We start from the raw sequence: 15,115 nt of genomic DNA, 5'->3' as shown, positions 1-15,115 counted from the left end.
TTTCCTAGTTATTGAAGGGTTAATTCTAAGAAACTCTATCTTTAATACCTCTAGCCAGAATGCTTGAATGAAGGGACACTGCTAGCAGAATCACCTCTTTTCTTTAAAATGTAACCAAAAAGCTCTATGCTTCTAAGAATGTCTTAGTAGCCATGTGCTTATATGAATTACAAGATAAAAGTTATTACTTATAAAGATTATACTATTTACCTAGACTATTGGTTCTGCTCTAAATTTAATCAATTTGTTTGTATACTGTTTTAGTAAAATACATTTACATAAGGAGCTGTTTAGTAAATTTTCCTTCTTTTAGAATTTCCCTGGGTAAACTTTTCTGAGTTTAAGCTATTGTAATAATTCTCTATTATATTTCTACATATGTCTAAGTACTCATAAGAAAATTTAAGCCTGAGTATGAAGATTAACATTTAGAGATTATGTCTTTTGGAGTATTTTTTGCCATCATACATCACATAATAATATATATCAATCCAGTATTTTGTAATGACAGCTCTAGCTGTTTTCTTTTTTCTGTGTCTCTGTTCTTCCTGCCTCTTTAAAACACAAACTATTGAGAAGAAGTGAAGCTATCAGAATACCCACTTTATACTAGCACTCATAGGACACAGTAAAACTGAATGAAGAAATTGGCAAAGAATAAGAGCTTGACAGGGTTTTTTCTGTTCTTTGCGATTTTTCCTTGGCACATGCAGATGGCTGTTTAAGAATGGGCACAGTGTTCAGCCTGAGGTTTGCCAACAATGTAGACTTAGAAGGTAGAATAAAGAGTCATCAATGAGCATAGTAATGGCAGGAAATGGTTCAAAGGAGAACCCTGTGTTGCATACAGAAATATCCTAAAAACCTGAAAGTAACACAAGTAATCATTAGTTACAAAATTTAGGTTTTCAATTTTGGCAGAGTATACCTGGCCAAAAAAAAAAAAGAAGAAGAAGAAGAAGAAGAAGAAGAAGAAGAAGAAGAAGAAGAAGAAAAGTAAAAGAGAAGGAAAAAAGAAAAGAAACAGCAACAACAACAAAACCGAAGCTGAATGATATAATTACCTAAAAGCTTTTGGAAGCTAATCTTTATAACTAGGATATCATTAATCCATTTATTTTCATGTATAACATCAACAAATATTTACAGCTTGTTAATGTGTGCCAGACACTCTACTAGGAACCAGAGATACAATATTGGGCCAGAGGGCCTTGGTCATGCTTTCACAGAACTTTCACCCAAGCAAATTAGACATTCAGTTAAACACACAAATCTAATTAAGAATGATATGTCTCATAAAGTATTTTCTCCAGGGAGCTATGTGGTGTACTGGAGAGACCAGGAGCTTTGGAGTTGCAGATAATTGCTTTCAGCATTCTCACTCACATTCTAGTTTTGTTATCTCAGAAAAGTTATTTAACCTGTATGAAACTATTTCCCTAACTGAACGCTGGCTAAGCTTGCTTCACAGTTTTGCCTCAAATATTAAATGAAATAGTGAACAAAAAGGACATCTTACCTGGCACAATACAGCTATTTGAGATTGTATATATTTATATATTTGTTACCCCCAAATTTCAATAATAACAGTAAAGATTAATGGAATTCTGATGTTTATCTAAATTTGTCACAGAGAAATTCCGTTAATAAGAAATAATGAACTTTATTATTTCCCTTTATTTCCCCTTGCTTTATTAATTTATTTTTTTGCCTAGACACAAGTATTTTTATTTATATAACCTAAGGAGGAATACTAAAAAGCAAAACTGACCAACCCTCGTTATTCACAGATCCTGTTTACACCAATTTGCCTAATAGCTAAAATTTATTTGTAACCCCTATATAAACACTCGCAGCACTTTAGGGCAATTCACTGAGATACAGAGAGCAAAGGGCAGGGGATGGGAGATGGGGTTTGAGTTGCCCAGCTGCCATGCTCCTACCTGACATCAGGTGAAGGAAGACTGCCTTCTTGTTTCGCTGTCACACAGACACCGGCAAAGGATGGAGAGAGTAGGGAACAGTGTAGTGTAGTGCAAGAAGCTCCTGCTCTGGAGCTAGTTGGAGAGGGTTCAAATCACGAATCTCAACTCTGACACCTGTTAGTAGGGAACCTCAGAAAAGTCATTTACTTCTGAATCTTTGTTTTCTCTTTTGTAAAATGAAATAAATCTACCAGGATAAGTGGTTTAGAGGTTTAAGATTATAATGGATGATAGATAGATAAATAGACAAATAGAAAATTTTCCCTGAGAGCAGAATAATGATTTAATGTTTGCTTATTCAGTGGTTGTGAGACTTTACGGAACATAACTACCATGAATAACAGAATCAACTGTAATTTATTTATTATCTATATTTCAAACTTGATTTTTAATTTTGTGTACTACTAATTACCAAACAACAATTCTTTGGAAAATAACCCAAATACTTTGGTTAATTTTTCTTTGGAATATAAAAAGTTGTTGATGTTAGTCTCAGGTGGCAATAAGCTTCACATAGAAGTTTTTACTTTATTATAAAGTGATTAAATGTCTCCCTACTTATAGCATAATAAAGCAATTCAGAATGCACTTATATTTGTATAGATAAACTTTTAAAATAACATGGTGGTAAAATTTATAGTTACAATTTGTGTAAAGAAGAATTATCAGACTGTCACATTTCAACCAAAGTAATTGAATTAAGTAATCAAAATCATAAATTAAATTACAATGAACATAAAACATTCTCTGTACCCTATCAAAATATATTTTGTAGAAATAGAGATAATGTACATCCTTATCCTTAGACAGATTACCAATAACTATAAGCATATAATTAGATATAACTAATGCAATTTTTAAAAATAATCCCATTATTTGAAATCGGATATTATTTTTAAAGTGCTATAGGGGAACACCTGGATGACTCAGCAGTTGAGCGTCTGCTTTTGGCTCAGGGCGTGATCCCAGTTTGAGGATGAGTCCCACATCGGAGTACCTGTGAGGAGCCTGCTTTTTCCTCTGCCTCTGTCTCTGCCTCTTTCTCTCTCTCTCTCTGTGTCCCTCCTGAATAAATAAAATATTTAAAATAAATAAATAAATAAAGTGCTATAGGTTTTCTATGAGTTCAAAGAATAAACTGACAAATCTGAAATTTGGCTGAAAACAATACTCTTACTTTTTTAGCCTTTATGATCCAAATACTTCACAGAGAATATTTTAAACTTAAGCTCCAAGTTACTCAAGATTTTGATCTTGAACAAGATTCTGAAAAATAAGTCATGATAATTTAAAAACAGTATTTCTGTGTTAGGCATAAAGCTCTTCCAGAAAAGTTTTCAAAGAGATCTGTCAGGCAATGCAGACTGCAGTTGAAATTATCTCAAAATATCTCAAAGACATGCTAAGCAAAATGAGCTGCCCAGAACTAATGTTCACATGTATTATTATGTATTTTAATTTAAGTCAAGTTCATACTTAAAGTACTGATAGAGGAAAAGAAATTTCAAAAAACTATCCAAGTTAAATACTTCTCATTTAGACAAAAATAGCTTCACATTTGGAGTGACTTGCCAGCATAAGATATTTTTTATTCTTTTTCTCTTCTGCTTCTCTTAGTTAATTTATAAGGTCCATTAAAACACATGCTGTATATATGAATGCTTATGTTAAATAAAAATATATATCCATGGTGAGAATATGTACCCTACTATTTCTTGGATGCTAACCTGAAATATTCTGGTATTTTTCTTCAAAGACTGATGTGTGATAATGTGGCTTTGATTTTACAAACTCATACTATATTCAGCAGTGCTGCAAGGTGCACATAGCTAAAGCAATAACTTAAAAGGGCAAAAAGTTCGAATTATAATACAATTCTTACTCTGTCAAAATATAATTTCTAATAATAAAAGACTAAGGATAAAAAGACAGAAAATAAAGTTACATAATTTTCTCAGTGGTCATGTGAGCCAAGAACAAATTTTGGATTCCTTTGGTTTTGTCATCTAGATACAAATTGTTCAGGGATCACAGACACTTATTTCTTTTCTCAACTCACCATACAAATAGAACTCTAAGGATATCAATGCAGAAAATAGATGTTGGCGATTTTTAAAATAACATGACCTAGGCCCGGGGCTCTGTGGATTTGTCACAGAATTAGACAAAATGGAAGTGAGAAGAAAACATCTTGATATTAAATAAGAATAATATACATTTTAAGGGGGAATATAGCATTAGTAATTTTAGCCTCATTAGTAGTACAAGTAACAAATAGCTTTGAACTCTGGTGCCAGATTATTTCTACAGTGCTCTTTGAAATGGCTTTGAAACACAATTATGCACTTCATAAACATATTAGCATTCCATCAGAGCTGAGTTCATTATTACATGTATTGAAATAAACTTTGGATCAAATTATTTTCCTTAAATCTCAACCTTCACCAAAAAAGTTTCATAAATAAGATAAAGTTATAAGGTGAGCATTCAATTCGTACCCTCCAGTCAGCATAATTATAGACAATGCCATTCTTCAGAACCATAGGCCAGGAAAACATCAAAGAAGACATGAAAGGTGTTATACTTCCACAAAGTCAGAGTGTGTAAACTATGCTGTGATAGGCAGAATCAATGTCCCCCAAATATATCCACATTCTACTCCCCAAAACCTAGGAATATGTACCTTACATGATAAAAGGGATTTTGCAATGTATTTGAATTGAGGAGATGAAAACAGGGAGATTTTCTGAATTATCTATGTAGGCCTCATGTAATCACGAGGCCCCTTGTATGACTCCAGAGAAAGAATCAGATGGTAATGTGAAAAGAACTCAGTCCAATCTTGTTAGTTTTCAAGATAATGGAATGGGGCCAAGAGCCAAGGAAATGCAACTGGCCTCTAAAAACTGGAAAAAAAAAAAAGCAAAACTTTGTCCAAGGGCTTCCAGAAGGAAAACACCCCTATCAATATCCTTATTTTAGCTCAATGAGACAAAACCATTTGGGACTTTGAACCGAGAGAGAGAAAGTAGATTATTTTGGAGGTGATGGGACTGTTCTGTACCTTGATTGTGTTTGTAATTAAGTATCAGTATGTTTGTTAAATTTCATAGAATTGTACACTGAGTACTAAATTTTACTGTAAGTAAATAAAAAGATTTTTAAAAGGTAAGTTTTCACTAATTTTTAAGAAGTGTTTCCTATTTGTATTAAGAAAATTCTCTGATCTTCCTTGTTTCCTATGAATGTTATTTTCTCCTACCATAATCCTCAAAAGGCAAATTAATGTATTCTTTTTTCAGTAAATAACCTTAAAAGGTTTATATCAATAGGACTGGAATCTTATGCATGACCTTTGACTCTGTTTTGGAAGGATAGAAAGATTATAATTCAATTATTTATTCCTTGTATAAAAGTCATTGTGGTCACTCTATGCACTAAATTTGGATTGAGATAGGCATGAATAGAAATTTCATGTTAAATTTCTGAAAATTCTCAATAGAGAATTCAGGAAACTCACAATTTAGAAATACTCATGAACTACTGAATAATTCAACATTCATTAAAATTCACACCACTTGCTTCCCAATCAAAAAATTACTAGACATGCAAAAAAACAGGGTCCAACACAGAATGAAAATTAAAATAGACTCAGAAGTGACAGAAATCATGAAATTAGCCAACAAGTATATCAAGCATCTATTGTAAATATTCAAAAATTCAAAGGAAATGTAAAACAAAATAATTCATAGGACGGTCTTAGCATATTAGACAATGCAGAAAAGGATAATAAATATGAACAGAAGAGGCTGTCAAATATGAAGAAAGCCAGGGTGATCTCTGGGATCATATCAAACAATTTAGAGTACATGTAATTTAAGTCACAGGAAATGGGGTAGGGAATGCAGACAAAATATTTGAAGAAATAATGGTCAAACATCTTCTAGATTTATTGAAAAACATAAACCCACAGAACGAAGGAGCTCAAAAAATATGTGTAAACAGAAAGAATACTATACCAAAACGTCTCATATTCAAAATTTTGAAAACTGATGATAAAGTGAAAATAGTTAAAGGAGAGATAAAGACACACTGCATCAGGGAAGGAAAAGTAAAAATAATCACTTTCTTTTTAAATAAAGCAAGCCAAAAATCAATGGAACATCTTTAAAGCATTGAGAGGGAAAAATAAAAACTCAACAAGTCTGTAACTAGTAAAAATATTCTTCAAAAATGAAAGCAAAGTCAAGTCATGTTCAGAAAATGAAAAGCCAAAAGAATTAGTCACTAGTGCCTATACTGTAAGAAAATTTGAAGCATCCTAATTTATAGAGACTCTGGAAGGAGAGTTTAATACAAATAGTGAAAGGTTAAGAGAATAGCCATTCACCTTGGTTGCAGTGAGTAGCAATAGGTAAAATTATTATTATTATTAAAGATTTTATTTATTCATGAGAGACATAGAGAGCAGCAGAGACATAGGCAAGGGAGAAGCAGGCTCCCCGCAAGGAGCCCCAACCCCAGGATTATGCCTTGAGCCAAAGGCAAATGCTCAACTGCTGAGCCACCCAGGTGTCCCAGGTAAAATTAATATTAGAGTAAAAACAGTAACAAAAGAAATGACAGTTTTGATTAAGAGTAAACAGAATTTTATTTTGTTCCATGGGTTTTACGGTCATTATTATTAATTTGGTTACAATGAATAAGCTAGCAACATTTTGTAAAATGTATCACAACCGAAAGAGAATGATTTCAAGAATAAAGCCTGAAAGAGATGTTTACTAGAACATGTGTGAGGTAATAGTGACATGAAGCAGAGTGGCCTTGATGGTAGAAATAAGATAACAAATTTTCTGTACTTATAATAAAATTGTGTTCACTACTTCCTTAACAACACATTAGCTAAATTTCTACTATAAGCTGTTGTATTGCACCAAGAGCTGAGGGGGTCAAAAACATCAATAGGTTATTACCACAGAAGTGAAAAAAATGTTCTAAGAGGGGTATTTGCAAGTTATTGAGTATTGAGAGATAATTTGTATTTCTGTATATCATTGTCAATTTGCTCCAGATTACCTTTTTTCAAGAATGTCCTTATAAGCAGAGAGTCTCAGATGAATGGTGGTTTCTCTCCTTCCCCTGAAAGAAAGATAGAGATGTCTCCCCCACCTTATCCCAGGTTTATTTACATTCCAGGGTAGTGAAAATAGTGACTCTCTCTCTCCTACCTTAGGGTAGATACCTTTTCAGTCCAGGTTAACAAAGATAATCTCTCTCTCTGTAGGAGAGGATGGACAATTTTTCCAGTAGCTCTTCTATAGGAGGGTTTCCTAATCTCAGAATTTCTCTCCTATAGTGGGAAACACACCAACTACTCTGCCCGTGTAGGGAACCCCTAACCTCTTTTTCATCCCTTTTTGGGAACCGAGGCTTAGACAGCTGGCACAAAGTATATCTCTGGCTTCTGTGAGTGCAGTGAGTAAGAAATTCTCTTGTACATTGGATCCAAAAGCCTTGTGTTTTCTGCTATAATTTATGAAATAGTGACAGGCTAACTTGGTAACTTGAAGTTGGGGAATATCTCCTACTTTTCACAGTTTCTCACTTATCAATGAGGGTATAAGGGAGAGAAGGGTGTAATTACATGGAGAAGTTAGCTAACACTTCATTGTTACAACTGACATTGCACTGGATCTTGAAGATGAATTAGGGAGAAATGTCTGAACTAATAACAGGGGAAGCTGCTTGTCTTTTAAGTGACAGTTTTTGTGACTTGTAGTGCCAAAGTCATATTTTCTTCCTTTCTTTCTTTCTTTCTTTCTTTCTTTCTTTCTTTCTTTCTTTCTTTCTTTCTTTCTTTCTTTCTTTCTTCTTTCTTTCTTTCTTTCTTTCTTTCTTCTTTCTTTCTTTCTTTCTTTCTTTTTCTTTCTTTCTTTCTTTCTTCTTTCTTTCTTCTTTCTTCCTTCCTTCCTTCCTTCCTTCCTTCCTTCCTTCCTTCTTTCCTTCCTTCCTTCCTTTTTCTTCTTCTTCTTCTTCTTCTTCTTCTTCTTCTTCTTCTTCTTCTTCTTCTTCTTCTTCTTCTTCTTCTTCTTCTTCTTCTTCTTCTTCTTCTTCTTCTTCTTCTTCTTCTTCTTCTTCTTCTTCTTCTTCTTCTTCTTCTTCTTCTTCTTCTTCTTCTTCTTCTTCTTCTTCTTCTTCTTCTTCTTCTTCTTCTTCTTCTTCTTTTCTTCTTCTTCTTCTTCTTCTTCTTCTTCTTCTTCTTCTTCTTCTTTCTTCTTCTTCTTCTTCTTTTTTATTTTAAAGAATTTATTTTTTTAAGTAATCTCTGCACCCAGTGTGGGGCTCAAACTCACAAGCCCAAGATCAAGAGTAACATGCTCTACTGCCTGAGCAGTATATTTTCAGCCAGGTATATTTTCAATCTGGTAATTAATGACTAATGCTTGCTTAATCAACCTGAAGAACAGCAAGTTTTGGAAATGAGAGGATTTCTTTTAAGAAAGCATTATAATCTTTTCCACAAGTCCTAGATAGTCAGGTATACACCTTCAACACTCCGATTCCTGCCCCTGGGATTAGCTTCCAAATCTTTAGAATCAACAATAATGAATCACTCTCATAAATGTGTTATACCTTGTTCATGTTTGGATGGGAAGATACACAGTATTGAAGACCAGTATTATACAGTGTGTGTTTGTCTTTGTTTTTAATGAATTTTGCACTAAAATATTACAAAGTATTGTATACTTCCATTATACAACTAGTAGAAGATATTAGATGCCTGGTTAAATGAAATGAATGCATCCCAGATGCCAGCCACTCAAAATTCAGGGAGAATTTACTTATTCCATAAACCGTTTCTAAGCTATTTCCTTTCAGTGCAGTTGTCCAAAGTCCTACACAAGATTTTTCAGCAAATTCTTTAGAAGCTTCCATTTTCATATAAGGTACTTTTTCTATACATGCAGGAAAAGTTACATCTTCTTTTTTTAACTAGAGAAGGTTTTCCTAAAGAAAATGCTAATGTTACTATATTTAATCCAAAATTTCACATTGTTTTTCAAAACAGGAAAGCATTTAAGAAATAAATAAAAGTTAGCATTGTTCCCATGCCTTTAGTCTTTTTCTGCAAGGCTGGGAACACTATACTTAAGTTGGTCTCTCTGGCCAACTAAAAAAAAAAAAAAAAAGATTAATTGAATATTAATGCTTATTTGAGTATTTTCATAGAAAACAGACATACTCCTGAGGTGGCCAGCAAGAACTCTTAGCGGCATTATCAGTATCTTTATCTGGGAGAATGGAACACAGAAAAAAGGAAGAGATGACACAGGTACTATAGTACACACATTGATGAATGAATGGCTTTATGGAAAACTTCTGGTTTAGAGTATTGTCTAGGATAAAGAGTTTTAATCCACAGGTAAAACAATTCCAGAAAGAACCTTGTGGTCCTGCTACTGCAGCATAAAGTTTCCTACCTGAAGAATAGGGTCAGATACATTAACACTTAAAGCTCTTTAAAAAATAAATGAACTCTTTTCGGAGCTGCTGAATTGTTCAAATTAACATGAGCAGGTGCTATGGTATGTAATGGTGATACCTTCCAGAAATTTAGCAATTGGAAAAGCTACTCTGGTTGTATCTGCTGAATGAAATGAAAGGAATTATGACTAAATTGTGTCATTGAATATGTTGTCACGGTATTTCCTATGGACTGAATTGTGCCTCCCACCCATAATTCTTGTGTTGAAGCCCTAATCCCCAATGTGACTGCATTTGCAGAGAAGGTCTTTAGGAGGTTATTAAAGTTAAAAAGTTTATTAGGTTGGGGCCTTAATCCAATAGGGTTAATGGCCTCATAAGAGAAGGAAGGGAAAGAGATCATTCTCTCTATATCTGTGTACCCATGTGAGGACGTGGCGAGAAGGCAGCCATCTGCAAGCCAAGAAGAGAGCTCTCACCAGAAATAGAATCAGCAGGCATCTTGATCTGGGACTTCTAGCCTCCAGAATCATGAGAAAATAAATCTCTGGTATTTAAGTTCCTTGGTGTATGGTATTTTGTTATTGAAGTCCAAGTAGACCAAGACAGTATTTATTTCTTAAGTCTTAATCTGCTGTCTAACAGATATGTATATCTCACTCAGTTTCACACTAAAAAGACAGTATTAACAGCAAGGTCATATTTTTTAACAGCCCATGGAAAACAGAATCATAATTTTTAACTGAAACTGAATTCATGGTATGTTAGGAGTTATTGTCATGGCTACATTCAGTTCTCTGTTGCCTTGGATAAATTTTCTTCCTATTCTCTATTTCGGTAAAGCTGTCTTGCTCTTTCTAATCAAACATCCAATTACCAAAATATAACTTAGATCTGTTTCCTTAGAATCTGGATCATATATTAGCTGCTCAAATCTAGAATGATGTACTTATTCATACTATTCATATATAAGACACTTGAGAAAAGTAGGAATCAGTAAAAGGTATAAAAAATTTTATTTTCATAGTAAATAATAATTATTTAGAAATACAGTGTCTCATTTGATGTTAGTCAAAGACCTCAATTATCGGTCATTCAAATCACCAGAAGGATATGTATTTATTAATAATAAAGGTACAGGGACTCAATTCAAAGTGGGGATATATTTTAAATTCCCATCACCAATCCCATAAATTTAATATTTGGAACGATGAAAAAAATTAATAGTCACAGAGCATGTTCAGTTTCATATATTTGTATATTTTTACAGTTAAACCTAAAACTCAAAAGCCATTTGCTAACATAAAACTTTTCTCTCCATAATTTTACTAACTTTTAGCTACTAAAAATGTTTCTCTATGTGAAATATGTAGGGCTGATTCTGCTTGTAATCCCCAATGAATTATCTCATTTCATGTCATTTGTTTTATTTTTATGAAGATGGTATACTTAGGTTTCACTAATATAGATGAAATTTATAAACTTGTATTGAATCAAGAAAAAATATGTTTCATAAGACATATTTTATATAGCAAGAGAGAAACAAAACATCTAAATTTAAAATATATAAATACAATTACTAAAATCATCAGCATAAAGCTAAACTGTTTGCAGTTCCCTAAGTTATTCTCTTTCCCTTCAGAAGACTAAATCAGGAGCATTTTGCTTAATGCTCCATACAAAATGACAGTAAGAAATTAAATTTGTAGGAAAAAAATTCTTTTAATCCTAACAATTATGTTTTCTACCGAAAACAAAGCTGATATTTTCCCTCAGGAAAAAATAAAATTGAACCAGTCACTAGAACACTGAAACATTTGAAAAGCAAGATATAGATCTATGTACACTAACCAACATCACATTTTCTGCTCATTTTTACCCAAGTGAAACTTAAAAATAATAGCTTTCTCTTTTCCTGTTTGTATAGTATGTTTTAAATGAACTACCAATTTCATCCTCAGAGAAAAATAAGTTTCTTGCTATTTGAGGGGGTAAGAAGTTCCCCTTCCCTCCGCGCAAGCCAAACTGTTTCTTCATATGAAGTATAAAAATCAAGTGACATTCAAATTGAGTAAAACTGTCTATTTTTTATGTATGCATCCTTATGTGATCATAAATCATAGGGATATTCCCTCCTCAATTTGTACCCCATCCCCAATAATTCCTTTGGCCCTTACTTTTTGCTGTCTTTTTATTATTCTTTTCTGAGCCTAAACAACTTTTATTCTTGATCATGTTAATTTCTCTGAAGTTTCAGAGGGTTTGAGATATTACCCTACTTGTGAGCTGACAAGTTAAGCTGCAGGAACTTCAGGAATAGTGACAGAAGACACGAGACGCCTGGGTCAGAGACAAAGTATTTTATTACTCACAGCATAGCAGACAGCACTGGCTTCATATTTGCATCAGTTACTCACTCTTGCCCTTCAAGTCTCATGGGGCAAAAAGGAACAGCCAAGGTAAATGGTGCACACAAAACGAGTTTGTGTTACTGCTATGGTACCTCAGGCTTAGGGAACCTTGATATGTTATCTTGTAATGGGCTGCAAGGAAACATGCCTGACCTTTTCCCCAGAGAGAGATACTGTCTTTTTTATTCAGCATACTAAATTACCATACTCTCTGCTCTAGAGGAAGATATTACCTTTATCTTTCAAGGTTTTTTGCTACACAAACATCTCAAAAAGACTGGGCATAAAGCTGGCAGTGCCTTGGCTCACACAGCATACATACAGGAATGTGAATAATCCAAGTAGAATTTTCTCCCAACATAACTCCCTTCCTTTTTTTTTAAACTCCCTTCCTTTTAAAAAAAAATGTGTATATTAATAAGTTAAAAGCATGAGAAGTTACCTGCCCTAAACATGTATACACACGCAGCACACAAATATCTATCTGTATTGTAATGTTTAATTTGTTTAGTGTCACTGTAAAATGATGTGGGACAGTACATAAGACTGTGCTTTGTAAAGTATAACATATACAAATTTAATTATTATTGTTCTGTCAATATGTCTATCATTTAGATCTTCATTTTTATTTAGCATTGGCATGTAAATACTTTTTTAAAAGATTTTATTTATTTATTCACAAAAGACACAGAGGGAGATGCAGAGACACAGGCAGAGGGAGAAACAGGCTCCCTGTAGGAAGCCTGATGTGAGACTCTATCCCAAGATCCTGAGATCATGACCTGAGCCAAAGGCAGATGCTCAGCCACTGAGCCACCCAGGTGCCCTGGCACATAAATACTTCTTAACAAAGGTTATGCCTTCCCTCATGAATTTTTCTGTATTAGAGGAGGGTTCTATATAAGCAAAATGATCTCTGAGATTTAGAATATCTAAGTGTACAGAGTATACGATGCTGAAAATATTCCATGATTGCTATTAAATATTTTCATTGTTCCAAACAGTTTATGAAAAGTATCTGTAGCAAATAATCTTCTATTAATTCCTTTTATTTACAGATAAGGACTGAACTATATTTAGCCAGGATGGCACTATCTGATAGTGATCAGTAATTTTAAATTTCCCAGCCACTACATTTCAAAAGATGAAATATGTTAATAATATTGTTATTTTATCCAAAATATCTACGATAATACCACTTAAACATATGCTCATTGTTTTAAAAGTTACTAGTGAGAAAATTTCCATTCTGCTTTTCATACTAAGTCTTCAAGTCCCAGTGTGTACTTTATAGTTGTAGCACATCTCAATTCAGATACTCTTTTTTACTGGACTACGGTTCAAGTGTATTTATGTTATAGTTTTTCATTTCATATAATTTTTTTTTAATTTTTTATTTATTTATGATAGTCACACAGAGAGAGAGAGAGAGGCAGAGACACAGGCAGAGAGAGAAGCAGGCTCCATGCACCGGGAGCCTGATGTGGGATTCGATCCCAGGTCTCCAGGATGGCACCCTGGGCCAAAGGCAGGAGCTAAACCGCTGCGCCACCCAGGGATCCCCTCATCTAATTTTTATTTCAAGTGCTCAATAGCCACATGAAGCTATTGGTTGTCCTACTATACAATATGGAGTTAGAAGCTACTGAAAGTAGAATTTGTGTTATTTCTCAGGTCCACTTGGTAGATTCCTTCCCACCACATTCTATTTTCAAAAGTGCCTTAGGTACATGGATTACTTTCAGGCCTGGAAAACCCATTTCAAGGAGACTCAATATAAAATATTTGCAAGACCGTGCTACTGAGCATCAGTAAATGGAGACCAACAGCACAGGAGTAAACAGAAACCATATCCAGATCAAAGTGGAAAGAAAGCTTCAGTAATAAAAGCAAGGGTATATCTTGAAGATTTGAGGTATATATTAAGAGTGAAGAGGGGTGGGAGGAGTGAAGGGAGAGGCATTGAGCAAGATATTAAGAGACAAGGAAATACTAATGAGACAAGATAGGAGATTGAAATAAACCTAAGTCATTGTGAGAGAGAAACAATTTAAGGATACAAATATCAAGGAAACTATAAAGAGATAAATAAGTGTTTGAATTTGAGAACTCAGTTCAATTCCCCAATCCACACACACACAAAGACCCATACACATATATGCACACACATACACAGAAAGTGAATGGAAGATAATTGGCTAAGAGTAAAAAATCTAAAAGGAATATAATTATAACTTTAATATTTTGTTATTATCTTGAAAGTTGACTACTACTATAGTTAATACTGGGTTAACACTGTAATAATTGTAATTCTGTAATAACACTGTTAATATATTACAGCAACTAATAAGCTTAAATAGATTTTAATTGCAAACTGAAATGTCCCATTAATCTCTCATGATTTGTTATGCATTGGATATCTAGAAAAAAATTCCTAATATATTTTATTTTTAACAAAACTAGCATAAACTAAATGTTTAAAGTATTAATATGCAGCCTAAGATGAACCACCCCACATATTTTTATCTTTTAAAATTCCCTATCGATCAACTGTTTTCTTTATATACAAAATTCTTCAATTTCCTAGAGATATGAAGAATGTCAAAGATACATATTGAATGGAGGCAATTTAAAGTAGACTCATTACAAACAGATTTATACCTGATTTAGCCAGTTGTTTCAAAAGAATGTTTCATGTCCTTTTAAAGATTTTTAAGTGAAAGAAAAGATACAGTTGAAATGCATAACTGAGGTTCCTCCTTATTTAAGTAAATACCACAAAGTGTAAACACTGTAATATGAATATTTTAGCACATACAGCAAGCAGATTTATCAAAACCCTCGGGAAACATGAACTCCAAACCTAATGAGAGAACACTTGCAAAGGACAAAGCATATGATTTGGAATACTTTGAAAAGAAAACAGATGCAGGGAAATTAGTGCTATATCTTTATAGCTCCCATGATGCTCTTTAGAAGCGACTGAATGCAACATTGATCTGTCAATATCTGTTAATATCATTATACATTAAACTATATGGAAATCCATGCAAATTGGTAAACCTACTGAATATAATTTTATATTTTTCTTCTTTTGTTGCCCTGGGCATTTGTATCTTTATTACATGCTCTCATTTTTTTTTCCTTATGTGATTTTGTTTTCTTTTTTCATTTAGTATTTCATGCTGTCAGAGCTCCTATGGAATAATTTTAAAACGTGATTTTAAGCATATC

General features: G+C 33.4%; 1 long non-coding RNA gene across 4 annotated transcripts in view; it reads right to left on the bottom strand.

The window, feature by feature from the left end:
• Positions 1–15,115, bottom strand: part of LOC140604136 (uncharacterized) — a 265,137-nt gene that overhangs the window by 122,867 nt on the left and 127,155 nt on the right. For 3 of the 4 annotated variants that reach the window (XR_012007166.1, XR_012007165.1, XR_012007164.1), the window contains 2 exons: positions 2,903–3,050; positions 1,944–2,099 (listed from right to left, as the gene is read on the bottom strand). This is a non-coding gene — a long non-coding RNA (uncharacterized lncRNA). The remainder of the gene's footprint in view (positions 1–1,943; positions 2,100–2,902; positions 3,051–15,115) is intronic. The other variant, XR_012007167.1, reaches the window with a different exon arrangement.

The sequence above is a fragment of the Canis lupus genome, chromosome 14 (assembly GCF_048164855.1).
Source record: "Canis lupus baileyi chromosome 14, mCanLup2.hap1, whole genome shotgun sequence".
Lineage (NCBI taxonomy): Eukaryota > Metazoa > Chordata > Mammalia > Carnivora > Canidae > Canis > Canis lupus.
This window is presented reverse-complemented; position numbering and strand designations above follow the sequence as displayed.